This window comes from Adiantum capillus-veneris, chromosome 5 (assembly GCF_014529385.1).
Source record: "Adiantum capillus-veneris isolate H3 chromosome 5, ASM1452938v2, whole genome shotgun sequence".
Classification (NCBI taxonomy): Eukaryota; Viridiplantae; Streptophyta; class Polypodiopsida; order Polypodiales; family Pteridaceae; genus Adiantum; species Adiantum capillus-veneris.
Window position 1 is genome coordinate 119,700,369 of NC_140935.1, and position 16,183 is coordinate 119,716,551.

The window sequence follows — 16,183 nt, forward strand, 5'->3', positions numbered from 1 at the left end:
CAGCTGGCCTTAGAGGCTCTACTTGAATGCCTGGCCGACTTGGCCTTAAAACTCCAACTGGAGGAAGAAGCTAACATCCTACTTACCTCTACGCTAAAAAATATTTTTTGGAATAAAGTTAGGCTTATGCCGCAAGAATGGCTTTGCTCTGATACTACCTGGCTTACCCCTAATTTAAAAGCTTCCATTTCAGAAGTTAAGGAGAGATGGTTCATTATTGGACTTGATAAAGCCTCTAATACTGCTTCCTTTATTTGTAAAAGGTTAGCATTTGAATCCGCATACTCTAGGCTCAATGGTCTTGAATTTTTAAAAATGGCCACATCGACGTTGGATACTGCGACACTTTTAAATATGGAACTTGCTGGACTAGGTTATTATCCCAACTCTCTGAAAATCCTTGTTCTCTTCCCAACTTATAAAAATCATAAGCATAAATTTAGATGGATCTCTGACGCTTCCAATTGCCTTTTTTCCCAAATTACAAATGATATCACTTATTTCTTAAATTGTATTTTGGAAGAAATTGAATCTATTTGCGCTATCAAACGCAAGGATCTCAAAAACTTCAGAAATATAGATTGCTGCCCTTTTTGGATCATAAAAAACGCTGCTGAGGTTTCTATTAACCTCCCAGATAACATTTTCTCTATCTTTACGGCAGACATAACGCAATGTTATGAGAATATTCCTCTAAATGGACCTGAAGGTCTGTTTAACACTCTATCTATTCTTATAAAGTTGGCTTTTTCGCACAGAAAAAAGCTCGGATTTACATGTATCTCAACAAAAATACATAAAGGTTGGGTAAAAAAATCGAATAAATCCACTCCTTTCGTATTGAAAGAGGATGATTTATATAAATATATCTCTTGGCTCCTTAATAACTGCTGCATCCAAGTAGGTGCTACCTGTTACAAACAAATTTTAGGTATCCCAATGGGATTTTCATGTTCTCCGATTATGTGTAATCTTTATCTATGTCACTACGAATACCAATGGATCTTAAAAATGATTAGTAATCCTGATAATACGTTGACACTTACACACTTTCAGCACTCCTTCAGGTTTATGGATGACCTATGTAGCCTTAATAATCCTATGTTCAAAGATACACTTAAAGATATTTATCCGTCTTGTCTTAACATTGAACCAACGTACTCTGATAGAGTTTTATGGCAAGAAAAATGGATCGTTTCCAAGACTCACTTCCTGAATATGGAGTTTACGCTTACCTCCCCATTTGCGGGTAATTTTAATACGAAGTTCTACTGGAAAAGGGAAAATCTCAAACTCGTATCCTCTGAATTTACAAAAAGAAAAAGCAATAGACCTTTCAAAAACTCACTACATACCTGTCTAGGTATGCTCTTTCTTATTGTGTATGCCTCGTCTGACAGCTTTATAGCATTTGAAGGGATCACTACCCTTATTAACAAATATATTAGTAACGGGTTTTCAAAAAAAGACCTTGTCGCTTGTATCAGTAACTCATTGACAAAACATAGCTGGACAGGTCTTAAATATGACCTACAGAATTTGATTAATCTTATTAAACCAGAATAAGATATATCTAATGAGGTAGTAGGCCCATATTCTATGGGTCTACTACCTCATAGAATATAGTGCCTGGGAAAGGGTGGGTACACACACACACACACACACACACACACACACACACACACACACACACACACACACACACACACACACACACACACACACACACACACACACACACACACACACACACACACACACACACACACACGCTAATACACGAGTTGTTTCTCAAGTGTCACCACTTTATTTGGTTTGAAAAGAAACTTTTTTTAAAAAAAAACCCCCTCTTTGCTCTTCACATTTACAGGTCTAGTAGACCATCCATGACATGATCACACAAACAGCTGTCACAGTAGAAACAGGTGTTTGGACGTTCTGAAAAAGGTAGGATTCGAGTGGATAAGAGTACACCATACTCCAAGGTTCGTGGTGTGATATTGAAATAACCTCTGAGGGGCTGGCCATAACTGCGATACAAAAAAATCTTTCGAAAAGGAAGAAACTGCGCTAGCAGGTATAATCGCTCTGAGAAACCTCGCTTCATTGAGTATTCTACATAATAGTATCGTGGCCCTATACCCATTGCTTCAGTTACCATCGCCAGACGAATGTTATTCCTAAAATGCTCTCTACCCCAAAGTGTCACCCTGGTCACTCGGTTCTGATGTGTCCACCACTTCGTCTGAGTCACAGATGTGCCTAACTGCGGAAATAAAAGTCGCTCGTAACGGAGGAGTGTGGCTCGCTTAGTAGACTCACTTGACTGCTGAAGATGTGCAATAGATATTGCTAAAACCTGTTCCCCAGTATGAGCCATAACAGAAGAAGACACCTGATAACAATGTTGGATATTTACTTATAAACTTGGAATCAGCTACTCTCAACAGTTGCTATACACTTGTTTTTAAAAAAAAAAAGAGATGCTCGTCTTATATAGACTGATTGATGACTGAACCCAATGGTTGTGGTTAAAAGCACTATACTTTGTAGGCCTCATCTAGTTTTGCTTCAGCTTCTGTCTCTAAAAACTGTCCTAGTGTACGGAGATTTTACCTTAGACTATGAAGAGATATGGTGGTACAGAATACTTGCGGTTTGTATCCAACATGGATTGAGGGCACTAGCTTGTATAAAGACCGTATATCGGTTTTTCTGGGCTTACATTCACTTGCTATCTAGAGCCACTTTATTGATTTAATAACTTGTTGTAGTGTGAGTGTGGGACCGCCGTTTAAAAAAAACAATCCTTGTATAAATCTCACCGTATGAGAGCTTTTCAGTATCTGCAGTACCCTATTATGTGTATCACGCTCTGGCGTTCTGCAGTCTGTAAGGTTTTCCCGTGCTTGGCTGAGCTGAGACGTTTCGTGAGCTCGCGTCTGGCTTCTCCTCAGGCTTCACATTCACAGATCTTATGCTGAGTAAGATCCCGGAGTAAAAGGTCTTGGAAGCCGGCCGTGATAGGGAAGCGTGCAGTATTCGTACCCGTCTGCAGAGTGACAGAAAGCTCGCCTATAAATAATCATCAGGTGAGCACCTATGCTCACTTAGCACTGTGATTCGTGATCTCTGTTTTACTTGCAATTCTGCGTTGCTGTGTTACTGCATCATGCCGAAAAAAGTGATAAAGTGATCATGGAGACCTCTGCGTCAAGCTTACAGGTTATATTTCTGTTGATTTTCTAGTTTTTTAAACAAAGAGGAGATAATATGAAATGGATTCTGCCTATTTGCGTAACGGGAAGTCATGCTTCAAATTTATGATTGGTATATTTGTGAATGTTGGTAAAATGTAACTGCTCTTGGATCTGGTGCTTGAGGAAGTGTTTTGGACTGGGTTCTAGATGAATCTTTGAAATTATGGCAGGGGCATTTTTCTACCAGATGATTATGATGCTAAAAGATTCAATAGGGGGCAGCCGAATGGGTTGGAATTTGATAAGGATGTTGATAATATACATATCAACGAACGGTGTTGATTTGAAAGCATTTAAAACAAAAATTTATTTTCTGCTGCCATGGGGTTTTTTTTGCCGGGGGTGTTGCTTACTAAGGAATAAATTGCAGATTTTATCTCTGTTTTTAAAAAAAAAAAGGGGGAGTGATATTATTAATCAGATGCTGCCTGTGTACCTGACGAGAATTGTGGCCTTAAAAACTATGATTGAGATACCAGCTAACAATGAGAGATTGTGACTGTTCTTTTAACTTGACCGGGTGCTAGAGGAAGTGCTCGGACTGGATATTGGATGGAATTTTGAAACTGTGGCTGGAGTATAGTGTTACCAGATGACTGTGACTCGAGCAGTATACTGTATGGCATCCTAGTGGGATGTAATGAGATGAAGATATTGATGTTATGCATTAAATGGGTGTTGATTTGAAGCAATTAAAAAACTTGAAAATGTCTGCTGACATTACTTTGTGCCGAGGTTGTTGCGTACTACTTGTAATCTGGAAGCTAAAAATGAAACTTTTTAAAGAATGGTTGTAACTCATTATTTGTATTAAGTGGACTGGCTGAAGATGCCGATTTCTTGAAGAAGGTAAGTATGATTCGGATGACTGCAGGGTTTTTTGAATCAGGCTGATGGTTTTATAAAAATATATATAAAATATGTATAGCTCAAAACTGTGTACAGAGACTGTCGGATTTTCTGATAAAGGTGAAAAACTTGAGGTTCGGTTTACGATAGGTACATTTACTGACTGCCGACTTACTGTGTCCTTGATGCTTATACCTAATGTCGTGAAAAGTCTAATGAGACTCTGGCTGAACGGATAAAGCTGTTCCAAGTTGATTGCCTAAATTGGATGAGGCTCGGAAAGCTGAAAATAAGCTTCGCATACCCTAAATTGTTGGAAATTTGGTTATGTTTCTTCTCCCTCGTTTGTTTTTTACCATAATATTTCACAAGATGGTTCATGTAGTGTAAGGTCTGCTTGGCGAATCTCTGATTCAGCATATCAAATGACTGCTTCTGGCTGGGACGGTGTTTTTTTCTTGAGAAAAAACAAATAAACTTTACATCGTATGACTCGCTTCGTAGATGATATCTCATATTTATGTGAACTTCACTTGGCCTACTGATATGCAATATGCTCTTGACTTGATACGTTTACTTCAAGTATATAATTTTTTTTTCGAAAAGTGGCGGGACGTACTCTAATGACTGAGCTATCTAAAAAACTAGCGTATGATGACTGGTTTATTACAAACTTTGGCAAAAGGCTGTCAGTCATTGCATAATGATAGCGGGGGTTTTTTTAAATTTTTTTTTGATTTATAGCTTGAAAGGGCTTAGATCTGAAGAGTAGTTAAATTTTTCTGGTTTATAAAATATATATACTTGAAAAGCATTTTGGATTATGATCTGGTCTGAAAGTTAAAATTTTTTTTCATTTCGAATTAGGTGCTATCCATAACTGAAAACTGGCCTTTCATGGCATTTAGTTTGTAGTGCTTTCGTGTCCGATTAAGAAGGCAGGTCGTGTCTGACTTGGATAAAACTACCTATAAAAAACCTACTAAGGTTTGGGAAATTTCCTTAAGTTTTTAAATCCGAATATTACAACAGCTACACTAAGATGAACTCCACTTTCCGTATTGGATTGGCAATAATCCATGGATCTGTTTTATTTTAAACAAAGATACTAGATAAGAACTGTGTGAAATTTTAAAAGTGACATGGATAACAACTGGGATGCCCAGCATCACCTGCGTACAGTCACGTGCTAACGAATTGTTTTCTTGTGGCTATGGGTGCAGGTGAGGGCTACCTTCTTTTAAAGCATTCAGTTCTAAGTTGGTGATGACTATGGATGTTCGCTTAACTTGAAGCTACATTACTCCGAAGTTGGGGATGGCTTCACCCCATGATTTACATTGATATCTATACTGCCTTGTACAATATTTGTTTTCAACTGCAAATAGATTATTGTACAATTCCACTGTATTGTCCTAGAATTAGTGGTCTGTGAACTGTGGTGTTCGTTTGCGTATATATAGGTTTATATATTTAGAGCTACTACACACACACACACACACACACACACACACACACACACACACACACACACACACACACACACACACACACACACACACACACACACACACACACACACACTCTCTCCAAGGATTCCCCTTTACACAAAGGGAATACTGGACACATGTCAAGCTCCTAGGCGAGTTGCACCCAACCTCCCCTCAAATCGGATGGCCATAGAGGTGGACCAATGAGAATTATGCTGGAGTAAATTTAGTCTAATCAATTTAAAAATCCTTGCTAAAAGAATCAATAAAAATTAAGCTTCCTAGAAGACTATTGGAGAGTCTACCAAGGGATCCAATCAGCATCCAACAACCCAATGGCTTGCCTCATTCCTACTGGCCAGAATACAAAAAGTTCCAATAAGAGTTTAGATGAATTATTTAAATACCTAAAGCTCTCACAAAAGGGGAAAGGGGGACACTTGTCAAAAGGCTATCAACTATGCTTCTAATTTGTGATTGGCTAAACTTTACAGGAGCCAATGGGAGGCCATCATGAGAATTTAGCAAGAGGGGTTGACCAAGATGAGAGAAGGGGCTGCATTTTACTCATACACAATGCTACACACACACACACACACACACACACACACACACACACACACACACACACACACACACACACACACACACACACACACACACACACACACACACACACACACACACACACACACACACACAACTCATGTGTGCAAGAAGAAATCCATCTCCTTCTCCAAGCATTGAAAAGTAGAGGCCTACACCAACAACTCTTAGCTTTGGAATGCAAATCCAACCAAGAGCCAAGCTTCAATGGCATACTCCTCTCCTCTACCATGCTAATCACTAAGCTAAGATATGCTATTAGAGTGATTATGTGAGGAGAATACTTGTTTCTCATAAGATACCTCTTCTTCCTCTCAATCTATCCTCATTCTGTGCTAGCTCTCACCATTTTTGAAGGTGTGTGAGGTCTTGGGAGTGAGGCTAGGGACACTAGGTGTGTTTTTCAAGCATAATTTGGTGTATGAAGCTTCAATCTTCATTACACCAACTAGTTTGATCAAGGTTCACAAAGGTTGTATTGTACAAAAGTATCCTTTGATGGGAGAAGCTATAATACAAAGCCTTTATGGAGGGGGGACCGGATCCATGTAAATCCGGTCCTCAATTGTCAATTGTTCTATTTCTCTCTCTCTTTTCAAGTATTGTCAATGCCAAATTAGCTAGGCGTAAATTGCTATGTTGTTTTCTCAATTAAGTAATCTCTCTATGCTCATTAGGAACTTGTTCTTAATGAAATGCTCACTATGTTATCATTTTTTGCTACAGACAAGTTACTAGTGCATTAAATGCTTCACTAACTGTGGAATCACCTCATTAACTGCGAGCTCCATCTAGAAACAAGATATTCTTTCTAAGATTGTTTTCTTTAAGTGATTTTTCAAACATGATTAACTAACTTCTAATATCAAACGGAGACAGTTTATCAAACAATAATCATTAATCAAACAATCCTTTGACTACTCTACGAAATCATATGCTTATTTCTTGTGATATAATCATGTTTCTTGGTAGTTTACGAAAATTTATAGGCTTGACTTATGATCATCATGTATAATGATGCAAAATTATAAATTTATCTTACCGGACTAGCAACACGTTGGAGTACCTCTCGTGGTTGAGGTTGGAAGGCTTAAGCTTCTTTCGCAATTGATACCTCCGCTTTGAGTTATATTTGAGTAGTTGATTCCTTTGTTTGCACCTATCTTGGAGGTTGAGCGGCATGAGCGTCCTTTGAGCTTTGAGTCACTTGCTTCAGGGCCATCGTCTCGCAAAAGCGAAGGGAGAAAGTAAGAAAGAAATTTTAGAAGAATCTTGAATTCCAAGAAAAGAAGCTCTAAACTTGACTTACTTCTCTTGTTTCTCTAAAAGTACTCCTTCTTTCCTAAAAATACTCCATCTAAGACCAATTTAGGAAATTCAGGAAAAATTCACAATTTTGGGACAATTTTAGAGTCTTGTCAAGACACTTAGAAATCTTAGCATCCTCAAGACAATACATTCATGTAAACTAGAGGGAATCTTGAGATGGGTTTTGGACTTCTACATGCACATCTTACATCTTACATATCAGATGTTTAGGTAGCTCAATCCTAAAGCTACACATTCCAATCTACAATTTCCATGCCACAAAAAGATGTTCTAGTAGCAAGTGATGTTGAGATGGCTACAAATGCGTGTTGCATCTTACAAAATCTTTACTTCTAAGCAAGATAGTGACATCCTAAGGCTAGATCATTCCAATTTTCAATTGTAACGGCACAAGAAGATGCTCAAGCAACAAGGACATGAGAAAACAAATCTCAAGGCTCACATTTGAACCTACAAAAAGCCAAGAAGGTGAGTTTCAGTATCTAACAAGTTTCTTAGACCACTTCATGGAAAAGGTTCAACATATGAAATAGATACCATGCTAGAGGAGAGAAAATGATTTTTTTGGAAACTCTTATATCCCAACTCTTACACTTGAAAGTAAAAAAACAAGCTGATGGAGATCAACTTACAATACATTGGAGTGGGAACTAGTCCAAAAAATCCATACACCTAAGATATAAGGCACACAATTATCACATTTGAAATGGAGCCATATAATGTTTTTGGGTGAAAACCTAGGAACTTATAGCCTAGTTCAAGAGAGAACTAGACAACTCGAACTTGACGTTCTGCTCTAAATCCAAGACATTGCACTAAAATAATTCGAACTTGATGTTGAGCTCTAAAGCAAAGAAAGTGCATTGAAAACAACTTGAACGTGAGTTTAGCTCCAAAGCCAAGAAATAGTGTTGAGAGCAACTCAAACTTGAGGTTGAGCTTGAAAGCCAAAAAGTCGCTTGTGCTAAAACAAATTCAAACTTGAGGTTGAGCTCTAAATCCAAGCACATTGAAAAGAAATTACAAGACCACATGAAGAAAACAAAGCCTAAGACTGCATTTAAAACATTCATCCAAAACCATGAGTGAGACAAAACCATGCTACTCATATTGACGGGGTTTGTCAAGTGTGCGGTCTGTGCATGGAAGAAGAAGGAGAATTGCAAGACAGCTCTAAGGCGGTTCTAGCATGGATAGGATTTGTAGACAATGGACATAGTACAATAGCAATCGAAGGTGATAGAGATATGGACATGAGTTCAAAAGCATACCCAAGGGTGGTATGGGATGTGGTGGCAACCGGGTGGCCAACAATACAACCAATGCTCTAACATTAGGCTTGATTTTGATGTTACTTCCAATAGAAAAGCCAACTCGAACTTGAGTTGGAGGCTAGATTGTAAAAACCAAAAAACTTGAGTTCCAGGCTAGATAGTTTTCACCAAAAAAATCAATGCTGCCTTTAGGCTCCATCCCTAGAAGAAAGGATTCAAATTCCACGTTGTATGCTGCAAGAAATGAGCCCATACACTTTTTGTAAAGCTGTTACATTTAATGCATACAATTGTCAACCTACTAATTTGAAATTCAAAATAAGCGTTTGCATTTGACGATCTGTCAAGTTCACCATTAATGCTGCCGCCATCACGTCTCCTACTTCATTTCTGAGTAGCCTCCCTCTTTGTCTCTGAGGAGCCTCCTGCTACTTGCTCACGAGGTAGCACGAAGTGAAGAGGGCGGTGACAAGCAAGAGAAAAAGCAACACAAAGACACCATTGCCACAAGAGGAATTGATCACCTGGGAGCATGTACCGAGGGCATTCTACCTACGGGTAAATTGCTCAAACCCCTCTTGAGGCAGTCAACCTTGAACTCAAAACCTTGCTCGTCAACCTTGTCGAGCTAGTCAAAGAGGGAAGATATGTTGAGAGGCTACGTCAAGGGCATTCTACCTGCGGGTAAACTGTCTCAAGGTCGAGCTCAACACCCTGCTTGTTGACTGTAACATTTAATGGCCTAATAACTTATGTGTAGCCGAAATTAGCATGAACATAGGGGGCATTTCATTAGAGTAGATTCCTAATGAGAATTACAAGAGTGCTTGGGTGGAGGGAGCAACAAAAAGCATAACACCTAGTTAGATAGCATCGACAATACTTTCAAAAGAGAGAGCAATTAAGCTATTGACAACAGTTGAGGACCGGATTTTCATGGAGCCGGTCCCCCCTCCAAAAGGCTTTGTATTATGGTTTCTCCCATCAAGAGAGACATTGTATAATACAATTATTTGTGTTCCTTCAAGACTAGCTAGTGCAATGAAGATGGAAACTTCATGCACTAAGCAAAAAAATTAACAAACACAACTTGAATTATCCCCTTTCTCAGACCCAAGACCTCACACACCTTCGAAGATGGTGAGATCTAGCAGGGTATGAGAGTAGTTTGAGAGGAAGAAGGAGTATCTTATGAGAAAGATGTACATCTCCTCACATAATCACTCATATGTAGCATAGCTTTGCTTAGTAATTAGCTTGGTAGAGGAGATGAGCATGCATTGAAGCTTGGATCTTGGTTGGATTTGCATCCACATGCCAAGAGAGTGTTGATGTAGGCTTCTATCTCACAAGCTTGGAGTAGGTGATGAGTTCTCCATTAAATCTTGGGAAGAGATAGTCTTCTCTTTCTTCACACATGAGCTTGTGTGAGTGTGTGTGTGATAATGCCTTGCAAAAATCAGCCCCCTCTCTCTCTTGGGCGAGCCCTCTTGCTAAATGCTCTTCCTGAAGCCTCATTGGCCCTCCCAAGTCAAGCCAATTACAATTAAGCAGCATAAGTGATAGCCTTCTGACATGTGTCCCCTTTTCCCCTTTTGTGAGAGCTTTAGGTAATTAAATAATTAAGCTAAACTCTCATTGGACCCCTTTGCCTCCTGGCCAATAGGAATCAGGCAAGCCATGGGGCTCCTGAATGCTCATTGGACCCCTTGGGAGACTGCCCAATAGTCTTCTAGGAGACTTAATTCTCATTGGTTTCTTTTATTAAATGTTTTTAAATTAATTAAACTAGATTTACTCTAGCTTCATTTTCATTGGTCCACTTCAAGGGTCATCCAATAGAAATTGGGCACACCTTGTGGGCATCTGGCCTAGGGAGCTGACATGTGTCCCTCATTCCCTTTGTGTAAAGGGAGCCTGTGTGTGTGTGTGTGTGGCTTTCTCCCTCATCCCCTACCTTTAGGGCTCGCCCCCTCCCATGTAGGGATGTGCAAAGAATTTTAGGGCACACACAAAGCATCCAATTTTCCCTAGGGTTGACCGTTGGACACAACCTTTGAATTTTGGAACCTTAGCATTTTGGAAGTCTTAATGGGCTGAACCTTAGGGTCTTTTTAGCCCATTGTTGCACATGGCTCTTTTGCAGATGGCCCCCCCCTTTGGATCCCTATTTTCCCTCCTTTGGATCCCTACTGTGGCCGGTCTGCTAGCTTAACCAATATTCTAGCTTTTTCTCCCCTGGCCTTCCCCACATTAAATGATCAGTTTAATATGAGAAAATCATTTAGGAGAATTAGATATTGATTATTATGACATTACCTCTCTCTTGAAATCATAGTCATCCTCGACTATGGTGTAGAGAAGATAAAGCATGTTCATGAGTCCTTTTCTTAGCGGGTAGAGGATCCCTATGTTACCCTACGACATCATTCCACAATGTATGACTAGTCCATTTGGCGCTTGAGAGCTTGAGGCTGCCGCAAGCATGTCTACACATTAGTCCTATCAATCTTCCATAGTAGAGTGACAAGCTCTACTTGGTGTTTGGGAGACGTCGTCTCCGCAAACTTGATCTAAGCGTGCATACTACTTCATTTTTGTGCACAAATAAAGAAAAAGAGAGTCTTATAAGACAAAAAATTTGTTCATTTTTAACATTTTGTACATTTGCTTACTCTTGGGAAGCATTGTAAGCATTGACAAGGTTTAGGTTATCCTTTAATTGTATGCCTTGCATCCATCTAGCATCTTCAAAAGGATAATTCTTAAACTTAATAAGATATCGTCGGATAGTCTTACCGCCTCTTAGTACCTTGTCTTCATGTCGGAGAATGGACTCGGGCTGCAGCACCTCTTCTTGGTCCTCGATCTCTGGTGGGTCTTCAATAGTTGGTTCTTGAGGTGGCTCTTCTTTGTAAGGCTTTAATAGGCTCACATGAAAAGCATTGTGTATGAGCCAATGATTGGGCAACTTGAGTTGATAGGCCATCTCATTGATTGGCCTAAGAATATGAAAGGGACCATAGTACCTTTTTGCTAGTTTAGCATAGTACTTTTGGTGACCCGTAGGATTCTTGCCCGTTGTGTGCCTTAATCGAGCCTTGGGAAACTTTAACAAGACCCAATCGTTTTCTTTAAAGGCTTGGGCTCTTCTGTGATTGTCAGCAGCAGCCTTTTGCCTTCGTTGTGAGATAGAGATAGCATCCTTAATCTTTTGGAAAGATTCTTGTAGGTCTCGGCTATACTCATCTGCAGCGAAGATCTTCCCATGTACCTTAAGTAGCAAGGGACTTTTTGATCTTCCCTCAATTACCTCAAAAGGTGCTTTTCCTGTGGAAGTATGTACAGTGTTATTGTAAGAATACTTCACTAAGGGTAAGTACTTCTCCCATTGGGATGTTTGATCTACTTCCGTTACATAGGCTTTTAGTAGATCGAGAAGTGTTAGGTTAGCTATTTCACTTTGGCCATCCATTTGTGGATGATAGGTCGAAGAGAAATTTAGCCTTGTCCCTAAATTCTCAAAGAGACCCTTCCAAAAATTACTGGTCATTTTAGGATCTCTATCCGACACTATGGACATTGGCAAGCCATGGTATTTGAAAATTTGTGAAATGAAGAGGGTTTCCATTTGATGGGCTTTGATAGTCTTTTTGACAGGTATAAAATGAGCTTGTTTACTGAACCTGTCTACTATCGTCCATATTCTCGTATTCCCATGGATAGACTTAGGCAATCCAAAGATAAACTCCATGGATATGCTCTCCCATGGTGAATTAGGGATTGGCAAGGGTTGAAGCAATCCAGGTTGCTTCCCTGTATCAAATTTTGTCTTTTGACTTACCACACATTTGGAAACATACTCTTGTATGTTCACTTTCATGGTAGGCCAATAGAAATATGTTTCAATTCCCTTTAAGGTAGACTGAATCCCTCTATGCCCCGCATACGGGGGAGCATGAGATTCATACATTACTTTCTCACGCAGGGAGTTAGTAACGCATAGTCTATTGCCATAGAGAAGATAACCATCTTGTAAAGTAAATGGTTCTTCTTTCTTCCCTAATGTAAGGGCTGAAATCACATCTCTAAAATCGGGATCAATAGCATACACATATATCATTGAAGATAGATCATTGTGAGTTGCTATGGAAACCGCATTCACTCTCGGCCGTCTTGAGAGTGCATCGGCTACTTGATTATGCTTGCAGACAATGTGAGCAATATGAAAATGAAATTGCGAAAGGAAATTTTCCCACCTCATTTGTTTGTCGGAGAGCTTGGTCTGCGTCATGAAGTACTTAAGACTTTGGTGATCCGTTCGCAGAATAAAAGGAGTCCCCAATAAATACTGCTTCCATGAGTCTAAGGCATGTAGAACTGCAAGGAGTTCTTTTTCGTATATGCCTAGAGCTTGCTCAACAGGGTCGAGCCTTCGGCTCTCATAGCCTATGGCGTGCCCTTCTTGGAGCAAAACAGCTCCAAGGCAATCAGCACAAGCATCACATTGGACCTCAAATGGTTTTGAGAGATCCGGTAGTGTAAGCACAGGTTGAGAGATAAGCTTTTCTTTAACCTTTTCAAAAGCATTGTTCTCCTTATCAGACCATGTATACCTAACGCTTTTCTTTGTTAGGTCATGTAATGGTCCCGCAATTTGTGAGAACTTTTCTATGAAGCGTTTATAGTATGCGCACATACCTATAAAGCTTCCTAGTTCATGAAGATTCCTTGGTTTAGGCCATCCTTTTATTACCCCTAACTTGGATGGATCCATTTGGATGCCATCTTGAGAGATAATGTGACCTAAATACTGAATCTCTTGCAAGAAAAATTCACTTTTCTTTCGATTAACATAAAGTTTATTCTCTCTTAAAACTTGAAATATTACCTGGAGGTGTTGCTTGTGTTCCTCCAATGAATTAGAGTAGATGATAATATCATCAAAGAACACTCCAGTGAAGGTTCGATGAGGTCTGAACAGCTTCTCCATCAAGCGGTTGAATGTGGCTGGTGCATTGGTCAAGCCAAAAGGCATGACAATGTATTCGTAAAGACCAAATGTAGTGCGAAACGCGGTCTTTACAATGTCTTGATCAACTATCCTTATTTGATGATAGACACTTTTTAGGTCAACCCTACTAAAGTAGGTCGATCCTTGTATCTTATCAAATAGGTATTCTACCCGTGGAACGGGAAACCTATTCTTGATAGTGATCCTATTTAGTGCTCTATAGTCGACACACATACGATATGTGCCGTCTTTCTTTTGCACTAATAGCATAGGTGAGAAAAATGGAGATGAGCTAGGCCTAACCATGCCCTTCTCAACTAACTCATGCACTTGCTGCATAATCTCCTCTTGTTGAGCTTGAGAAACTCTATAAGGAGGTTTATTAGGCGGTGAACTTCCTGGAAGAAGTTCAATTGCATGGTCATCATTACCTCGTTTAGGAGGTAGCTCACAAGGGATGTCGTCAATAAAAACATCTTGAAACCCCTTGAGAAAATTGGATAACTCTAATTCCTTTTGGTTGCTTTTATTTTCTTTTGCTAAAGCATTAGGTTCATTTTGAGAGTCTTTAACAAAAATCATGTACACGGAAATAGAGCTCTTTATTGACTTATTGAAAGCTGGTGTATGTACAATGGAGATGGTGTTACCCATTTCCTTAGCATCTATATACATGTCTTTTTCCCTGAACTTAAAGGAGATTCTCCTTTCACGAAATTTAACATCGACAGCCAGGCGGTCAAACCATGGTGCCCCTAGGATTACATCCTCATGCTTGAGAGGAGAGATAAAGAAGTCCTCTTTGTCCACATAGCCTTGGACATGAAGCCTCAATTTCCCAATTAAGGGAGTGACTGAAGCTTCTTGCCCCTTGAAGGCACTGTCTGTGGGTAGGACATCTCCCATCTCATAGGATTGTATTCCTAGCTTGGTGGCCAACTCTATAGATATAAAATTGTGAGTAGAACCAGGGTCAAAGAGAATAAAAGCATCATGTTCTCTTACCTTTCCCCAAGCATGGCATAGAGGATATCCTTTGTGGTGAGTTTGGTGAGTCTCCTCCTCTTGGATTTCAACCAAGGAAGCTCTAGGAGGATCTTGGTGGCTGTTCTTTTGGGGACAAGCACGGTACGCATGCCCTTGTTCGACACACTGAAACACTGGTTATCCTTACGATAACGCTCAAGCTCTTCAGGAGAGAGTTTATTCTTACCTTTGTAAACTCCCTTCTCTTTAGCTTTGTTGGAGTTTTCCTTAGGAGACTTTTGGACATTGTCCTTCCCCTTAAGCTCATTGGAACCCTTGTTTTCCGGGGGCTTATTATTTCTTTTTTCCCCCGTTTGGAAATTGATTCCAGAGGCGACCATAGTGTGGTGTATTACCGTCGATATGGTACGTGGTCTTTGGGAGTTGACATACTCCGCCATTTCTTCTGTTAAGCCCGCACAAAATTGTTGGTTTTTCTCTCCAAAATCCAACCTTTTGAAGACAGTGGCTTTGAGTTGTAGGTCCCAAAACTTGTCTACATATTTCTGGATGGATTCATTGGGAGAGAGCTTTAAGCTTCGCCATTCGGTGAGTACTTTGTCTTTGGCATCGGTGGCCAAAAATTGCTTCATAATGGAAGCTCTTAAAGCCTTCCATGTTCGTGGAGCTTCACCATTGGCTCGTAGGCTAGACCACCATTGTCTGGCGGACTTTTGAAAGTGCATAGCTACATGGCGTAGCTTAGAGGACTCCGTGAAGCCCTCATCTCCAAACGCCGCATCGAATTGCTGGATAAAGGCCAAGACTTTGTCCGTAGCACCAAAGGTACCATCATAGGTAAGGAAAGAGATGCTTTTCCCCCCCTCTTTGTCCATAATGCTATTCAATGTATTATGGTCAAAGAGGTGTACATATTTGGCGGCTGAAATTCCTCCACCCATGTTAAAGAAGGACATGTTTCTTGCAAGTTCGAAGAGTAACCTACGCTTGAAGGTAGAGCTCAAGCATCCAAGGACCTTTGAGGAGGCAATTGAAATTGCAAAGAATAAAGGGTGGAAAGCAGAGCGTCTTCATCAACTTGGAATCAATGTCGAACCAAAGGTTGAAGTGAAAGCGATAGAGCAACCAAGGGTCCTCATTAGGGAGCCAGATTATGATCAACAAGCTTCTCATGATGTGAATGCTTTCGCAAGGAGATGCAAGAGGTTGTAGGTCTTATGAAGAATCTTAGTGTACATATGATGGGAGGTGGAAGAGGTCAAATCTATGGATATGGACGTGGTTATGGAAGCAATAAGGGGTTTGCAGGTGGTAGAGGAAGAGGCATGGCTGGAAGAGGGGATATGTTTCAATGTTACAATTGTGCTGAATGGG